The following is an 8,202-nucleotide window of genomic DNA, read 5'->3' on the forward strand; positions in this document are numbered from 1 at the left end:
GGAGCTGTTGTAAAACTGTTGCTCATAATGCAACATAAGTACAGGTAGGTTACATTAGCACAACTGTTGCTGAAGTATTAGAAGATTCTAAAACAAATGCAAAAAAAGGGGTTACTTCACAACGTTGCATCTAAAGTTGCAGCCTGTTCATTCCATTTTCTATTTAGTTACCGTTTATATATCACCAATGTCTAGACTTTTGACCAAAACATATGATACAACTCGTCTTAATATCATTCCCTTTAATGTCATATGTTTCCTATCATCACGATTTTCGCATACAATTTCCAAAATTGTATATAAATCAAACACAATTGCCAGAAACTGAACAAACATAAACTTATACTTAACACCAGTGAATGTTTTGTGGCCTTGGAAAGTGTAGATGCTGTGGATATAACTCTTACCTACCAGTTCTCAGACTCTGCATTTCTCCCCCCAAAATTGTGAACACAATCAAGTTCTGTGCTATTTGGGCAGCATAGTGGCACAGTGGTTAGCACTGCAGCATCACAGCACCAGGAAACCGGGTTCAATCCTGACCTCGGGTGACTGGCTGTGTGGAGTTTGCATGTTCTCCCTGCGTGTATTTCCTCCAAGTACTTCGGTTTCCTCCCACAGTCCAAAGATGTGCAGGTTAGGTGGATTGGCCATGCTAAATTGTCCTTTAGTGTCCAACGGTTATGTAGGGTTGCAGGGATTGGGTGAATAGCTTCCTTCTGCACTGTAGGGATTCTGTAATTCTATGATTTATTGAGACAGTAGATTAAGGGAGCAGGAACTGGGTTCCAATCAACTTTCGAAACAGCTCAGCAGCAAAAGGCGAACTATTCACATGGTACAATATCACTAGAAGACAACATGGGGTGAAACGGTCTCGGACAGGGGCATAAAACAGATGGAATCACGTTTGCCGACCATTCTATAACCAGTCAGAAATGCAGTCTTATTGAAGTCATTAGAACTTAATATCAGAAGAGCATGTTTTGCATCCCCATCCATGTCCAATTTCATACCACAATATTTTCATTATGTTACTAGGGGAGAAATTATCTAATTGAACTGCAAGGTTTGTGGTGTTCTGTTTAAAGTTTTTCTGTCACAGTTATGACTATTCAATTAATTATCGAGTATTTGTTTTAGAACAGTGCCATTAAAAAAAAAGTTGTGTTCATTAGGTAAGTCAATGTTGACAAAATGAATACAATTATGTGGTTGTTCTATGGTTCAAGCAACTTATAAATAAATGGGGCAAAATTGATGTGCAAAACAGGTCAATTGGCAACTGTTTCTTTTAACCTGTGCCAGTTTTAAATTTTTTTGTTCCTTTTTCTTTCAGGGATGTGGGTGTTGCTAGCAAAACCAGTGTCTATTGCCCATCCCTAATTGCCCTCAGTGGCAGTTAAGAATTAACCACACTGCTGTGGATCTGCAGTCATCTGTAGGCCAGACAGGTAAGGAGATCTCCTCCCCTCAAGGACACTAGTGAACCAAATGGATTTTAATCCATTATTCCATGGTCATCATTAGACTTGTAATTCCAGATTTAATTGAATTCAAATTTTATCATTTGCCATGGGTGGTATTTGAACCTGGGTCTCCATGAGCAGTACCCTGGGTCTCTGGATTACTAGTCCAGTGACAATCCCACTACACCACCACCTTCCTAATTTCCCACTGACCTCAAAAATTAACCAAGTGAGAGTAGGAAATGAGTCTCCAGGAAGAGTGTGAACTCTTTTCTGTGAACTTCAGCGGAAAGACGGTCAAGTGTGGTGAAAAATCAGCTGCTGATTTAATGCAAGGCCATTGTGTGTATCTGGATTAGACACATTTCACCTGAAAGTAAAACTTTACACAATCAATGTAACTTCACTCGGGGCGGGGCAGGGGTTGAGGCACGGTAGAGCAGTGGTCAACACTGCTGCCTCATGGTGCCGAGGACCCAGGTTCGACCCCGGCCACTGTCCGTGTGGAGTTTGCACAGTCTCCCCGTGTCTATGTGGGTCAAACCCCCACAACCCAAAGATGTGCAGGTAGGTGGACTGGCCATGCTAAATTGCCCCGAAATGGAAACATTTATTTTTTTAAATGTATGACCCACTCATTATTGCACCAGCTTGAGTTTTTCCAGTTTCAACACCAACGTGTCAATTAATGATGAAGTATAGGAAACTCTGTACAGGAATTACTCAGAATGCTTAACCTCTTTCACATAGCGCCCTTCAAGCAATAACTTAAAATACTAATTGCTGTTGGATTTGAATTACAAATTCAGCAATGAGAACCATGCAGTCTCTGTTGTACTGCCGTTCTTTAGGAAAGCTCTATCGAAAGACATTAACTTTTTGAGAAGTGTTTTTTTCCCTCAGAACTTTACCTGTAGGTGGCAGCTCAAGCTTCCACAGGCACCAGCAGTCTCCCAAGTCTCCAATTTTTATGGTGACTCTAGAGAAGGGAGTGTTGAAAGGTTCGAGTGAGTATCATCATAATGGAGCTCAATCCGGTCTTCACCCAGCAGCCACACATGAGCACTTTTGATTGAGGGTCATTCAAAAACAGTCAATTGTGAATTGGTAACATGAGTCTGGTTTCACCAAAACAAGAGGTATCAGTAAGAACCTATGAGTGCTGGTGTAGGTTCAGATGCAAATTTATATGTGCGTAATAATACCATTTAAAAAGAAATTATTATTCATATTGCTGGGTGATAATGCTTGAAGAGGTGGTGAGGAAACAACAAATTGTTCCACTATATTAATATTCAAGGGCCAAATGTGACTCCTTAAGATTCTTCTGTGTTTATTAAGAATGGCTTGAATGTTGCAGTAAAAACTCAACTCGTGACTATTGTCATAATATGCACCCATGCACATCATGAGGTAAAAGCAGGCAGTGACAGACACCCAGGTGAGCTAATCAACATACAGAACAGAACACGACCAATCACCAGACAAAACACCATTGGGGGGCTTCCAATCTATAAAATACACGAGGCATCAGCACTCTGCTTCTTTCCACTGGTGACAACTGTAGTGACAGTCAAGGTGTACAAATCATTCAACACCTTCTACATGTGGATCAGAGCTAGCCTGGTCTAGATAGTTAATGTTAGTTTACTTAGAGTAGTAGAGAGTCAACCCACAGGCAGCGGTGTGCTTCATTACTGAAGTTCAATAAATCTTATTGAACCAACGCTTGTGTTTGGTGTATGCTTGATCATTTAACTGCATTGTGTTGCAGTCCGTGTTACCCCAGGGTGAATAACACAACATGGTACCAGGATTGGCTACTGCTTCTAAGTAATTTATCTTCGAAAATTCACTGACAATCAGCAACTGCCTTCCAGCAGCATGGAAAAGATCCAGGTACCTCCACAGCTCCAGATCTCTGGGAACCTTGGCGCCAACTGGCGGGTCTTCAAGCAGAAATTCAGTCTATACCTGGAGGCCTCGGGCCTCGAAAGTGCGTCCGATTCCCGAAAAATTGCACTGCTACTGTCGACTGCGGGGGACCAGGCCATCCAAATCTTCAATTCGCTTACTTTTGCCGACGGTGAGGACAAGACCAAGTTCCAGACCGTCTTAGCCAAATTCGACAGTCACTGTGCGGTCGAGACGAACGAACGCTTCGAGCATTATGTCTTCCAGCAGCACCTTCAGGGTAAGGATGAGCCTTTCCAGTCTTTTCTCACTCATCTGCGTATTCTAGTGCAATCCTGCAACTATGGTGACACCGCTGACTCCCTCATCAGGGATCAGATAGTGTTTGACGTCCACTCCGATGCCCTGCGGGAGCAGCTCCTAAAAATTAAAAATATGGCCCTGCCAGTGGCCATCGAGACCTGCAAAGTCCACGAACAGGCGAAAAGGTGCTATTCCCGCCTTAAGTTGGCAGAGCGGGACTAACTTGCCTCCCACGAGGCTGAAAGTGTACAGGCCATCTCCCGAATGCGGCGCCTGAACATCGATGAAGGTGGCCATTTACCGTGCTTTTCCAGGGGTCCCACGCATGCGCACCATGGTCGGGAGAACAAAGCGGCCAAAAACTACACTGCGCAGGTGCGAGCGGCGGCTGACTGCACTGCGCATGTGCGACGACGCACGAGCATCACAACGTTGACATGACGTGCCCCAACTGCGCACCGCCCATTTAAAGCGGCAATGCCCTGCAAGAGGCAGGTGATGTCTCAACTGCAAGAAGCTTGGCCATTATGCGGCTTTGTGCAGGTCTGCACTGATAGGGGCCAGCGATCCCAGTTCCAACGCAGACGCGTTCGAAGTGTGCAGCAAGGGCTGCTGGATTTGGAACCTGATCCAGTCACGGATCCAGAGGACGACTGCCCGGAGTCCCCATATCAAGTGGGCATCATCACCATGCATGACAAGGCCTCCTCGCATTCAGCAACACACACATCCATCCTCAATGTGGATTATGCGGACTCAGCTTCAGACTTCAATCTAGATCTTCTGGCGTACAGAGCAACCCCTCTGTCCAACGGTATGTCTCCGGCACAGCTCCTTATGAATCGTAAACTGCGGACGACTGTTCCGGCCATTCACATACCTGACCTGGATCACCTTCCAGTGCTGCAAAAGATGCAGATCAGAACCTGGCAAAAGCTGACATATGATGCTCATGCTACTGATCTGCCCGTGCTCTCTCCGAAGGACGCTGTTCGCGTCAAGTTGCCTGGTGGAGGCTGGTCAGCTCCAGCTGTTGTTGTTCGACAGGCTTCTCCCAGGTCGTTTGTGGTTCATATGGCTGATGGATCTATTGTCCAGCGCAACAGAAGGGCACTATGCAAACTTGCCTGCCCACCACCGGATCTCACGTTCCAAGATGTCGTTCTGCCTTACCCGGACACCTCGCTCTACGAGGCCACCAATCTGGCTGCATGCCAACCTGTCAAGACACCATCATCCCCGCCTCCACCTCCCAGGCGGTCCACAAGAATCCGACGACAGCCCCAACGACTGGACTTATAAATAGTTCCTTTGTAGGTATACTGTTATGTTTCTGCATGCTAGACACCTTGCATGTACATATCAATTCATTCACCAATTGCTGTTTATAGTTACTTCTGTAAATATGTCGTATATGCTCTAAGCAGCCGACAATTTTTTTTATAAAGGGGGGGGGGGGGATGTCATAATATGCACCCATGCACATCATGAGGTAAAAGCAGGCAGTGACAGACACCCAGGTGAGCCAATCAACATACAGAACAGAATACGACCAATCACCAAACAAAACACCATTGGGAGGCTTCCACTATAAAACACATGAGGCATCAGCACTCTGCCTCTTTCCACTGGTGACAACTGTAGTGACAGTCAGGGTGTACAAATCATTCAACACCTTCTACATGTGGATCAGAGCTAGCCTGGTCTAGATAGTTAATGTTAATTTACTTAGAGTAGTAGAGAGTCAACCCACAGGCAGCTGTGTGCTTCGTTACTGAAGTTCAATAAATCTAATTGAACCAATGTCTACGTATGGTGTATGCTTGGTTATTTAACTGCATTGTGTTGCAGTCCGTGTTACCCCAGGGTGAATAACAGGACAATTATATCGTGACTTAAACATAACAAAACATCCCAAGTTTCTTCACAAGAGTGTTGTAAACCAGGATTTGGCATGGAGTCTTGCAAAAATCTAGTTCCATATTTAATGCGGGACTCTCCGTCTCGCCAGTCCCATTTTCCGGCAAGGAACGGCCCCACTGGCAGCAGGATTCTCCATTTGCACATTGTGGCCCACTCCAAGCAGTCGGGAAATGAGGGGGCGTGGGGATGCTGCTGGCAGGGTGGAGGATCCCGCCGACAGAGAATCCCGCAGCATATGTTTTAGAATAGGACTTTTAGTTTTAGGATAAAACTTTTAGGTTAGTGGTGAAAGTCTTGAATGGAAGATAAATGAAAAAATGAAAAAAATTGATAAACAGCGCTATCATAAAGGCAAATCAAGCACACTTAGGTTTAATTAGTGCGTTTATTTTCCAAGGTCAAAGTTCATGGAAAAAAAAAAAAACTTATAGAGGGCAACTCTTTGGGTAGAGACCGTGTGTGAAATTTAGAGAGCTTGTTCACCATGGGTGTAAATCCTATTAAAGCCGCTAAATCTCACAAGAGGGCCTTAACAGATTTTGCACCGACCAAGATATTGGTTAGAGCTTTTATCTGCCCTCCACTGGTCATGTCCTTTGCATGAATTTTAATAAATTTAAATATACTTAAAATGGTTTATGCTATAACATCCAACCATATCAGCTCCACTTCCCCACCCCCTTACCAAGGCATGACATCATGGCAGCATAAAAGCCCTACTGATTTTCAAAAGCAAAAACCAGCCATGATGACCATGCCAGATGCACCCCAAGTTGCCACTGCCGGGCGGGCACTCTGGAAGCCCCTTTGGCAGGGGTTCCCATTATGTGTGTCGGTGTGGGGGTGCAATAGTTGTGGGGAGGAGAATGTTGTGCATTGAGTTGGGGGGGGGGGGGGGCAGAGACTGAAAGAGGCGTGGACGGTGCCAGTGACAGGGAGGGGGGCTGGTGACAGTGAGGAGCAGAGTGCCCCGATACCAGCAAGGGGGCTTGTGTGGAGTGCTTTCAGAGGGACGGTGCAGATTCAATGGGCTGAATGGCCTCCTTCTGCATGTAAGGGTTCTATGATTCTACGTTCATGGCCATTTTTAAGCAAGTCCAACTATGCAGAGGTTAGTTTTGCAATTTGCACGGTAAAGCAGCCTTATGTCCGAATATGGCAGAAAACAAACCTTGGATATGTTTTGAGGTGCTTCCTGTCCTTCCACCGCCCCCCACTCCACCCCCACCTCACTTCAGCTTCTCACCTCTTGCTCGTCTCTTTCTTGAGGCAAAAGACAAGCAACGGAGTTAAATCTATCCCTGAATAGTCTGAGAATTAGCAACATGTTTTTGTAGCAGTGTGGAACTTCAGCATGCTATACCATGGAGCGTAAGCCACATGAAGGACCTTGCATGTTTACTATTTGCAGATGAAGGAATGAATTAAAGACAGATTGACCCAACAACTGTAACAGCTGTTGAAACAGCCACATTCATGGGTGCGTGCATGGGAACAGGTTATATCCCAAAGTTTATTTTCAAAAGATTGTACAGGATAACCCCCAAAAAGGGGCAAGAGCAGAAAAACTGAATTCCTGCCAGCTGAGAGTATGATTGAGATATATAACATTATGAGTGCGCATACATGGAGTACACAAGAAGAAATGTTTCCCTTTGTGACGCATGATCAATTGCACAAAGACTAAAGTTGGGTACAACTGTGGCTTTATTCCAGTCAGATGCATGGCCTCCTGCTGCAGCTGGCGAAATGGCAGGGCACTGGAGGTCATGCATATTTATACAGTTCTCAGTGGGCGGAGCCAGCCAGCAGGAGCTACCGGCGAACCTGTACTGCAGGTCCCACCTTACATCTCCTATTACAGTGGTTCACCACACTTTGGTGGAGGGGTCAACGACCAGGGGGTATAGATTTAAGCTGAAGAGCAGGAGATTTAGAGAGGAAAAACGTTTCCACCCAGAGGGTGGTGAGAGTCTGGACTCACTGCCTGAAAAGGGTGATAGAGGCAGAGACCCTCATAACATTGAAGAAGTATTTAGATGTGCACTTGCAATCTCAGGGCATACAAGGCTATGGGCCAAGTGCTGGAAAATGGGATTATAATGGTGGTTGTTTTTGACTTGCGCAGACACGATGGGCCGAAGGCCTGTTTTGTGCTGTCGACCTCTGTATCAGAGGTCGGGGTAGCACGAGCCCAGAAAGCAGACCGCTATTTTACTATCCCTTAACAGAATCAAGTACTCTCCAACATTATTTCAATTCTAATTAATTAAAAAGAATGTTTCCCTATAATTTCTGCTCATTATGAACATTGAACACCTGATACTATTTTCTGAGATTTCAAGATGATTGCTATTAGTCATATCATTCGCTTCAAATACTTTGAAACCTTTGACACACTCGTGCACTAAGCCACCTCTGGAAATTGGTGTCTCATTTTCAGAGGCCATTAATTAATCTGAAAGCTCTACGACTTAATATTTGTCCAGTTTAACAAAATTAATGAAGACAATCAAATAAAGCGGACTTCATGATGACAGTAGGAATTTTTATTCAGATTTCTTTTCCCGCTTTGTTAAGACACCCCCGTGCC

The 8,202-nt window shown here is 44.9% G+C and overlaps 1 protein-coding gene across 2 annotated transcripts in view; it reads right to left on the minus strand.

The window, feature by feature from the left end:
• Positions 1–8,202, minus strand: part of afap1 (actin filament associated protein 1) — a 342,584-nt gene that overhangs the window by 312,457 nt on the left and 21,925 nt on the right. The gene's annotated exons all lie outside the window — the stretch shown is intronic.

Source organism: Scyliorhinus torazame, chromosome 3, assembly GCF_047496885.1.
Source record: "Scyliorhinus torazame isolate Kashiwa2021f chromosome 3, sScyTor2.1, whole genome shotgun sequence".
Classification (NCBI taxonomy): Eukaryota; Metazoa; Chordata; class Chondrichthyes; order Carcharhiniformes; family Scyliorhinidae; genus Scyliorhinus; species Scyliorhinus torazame.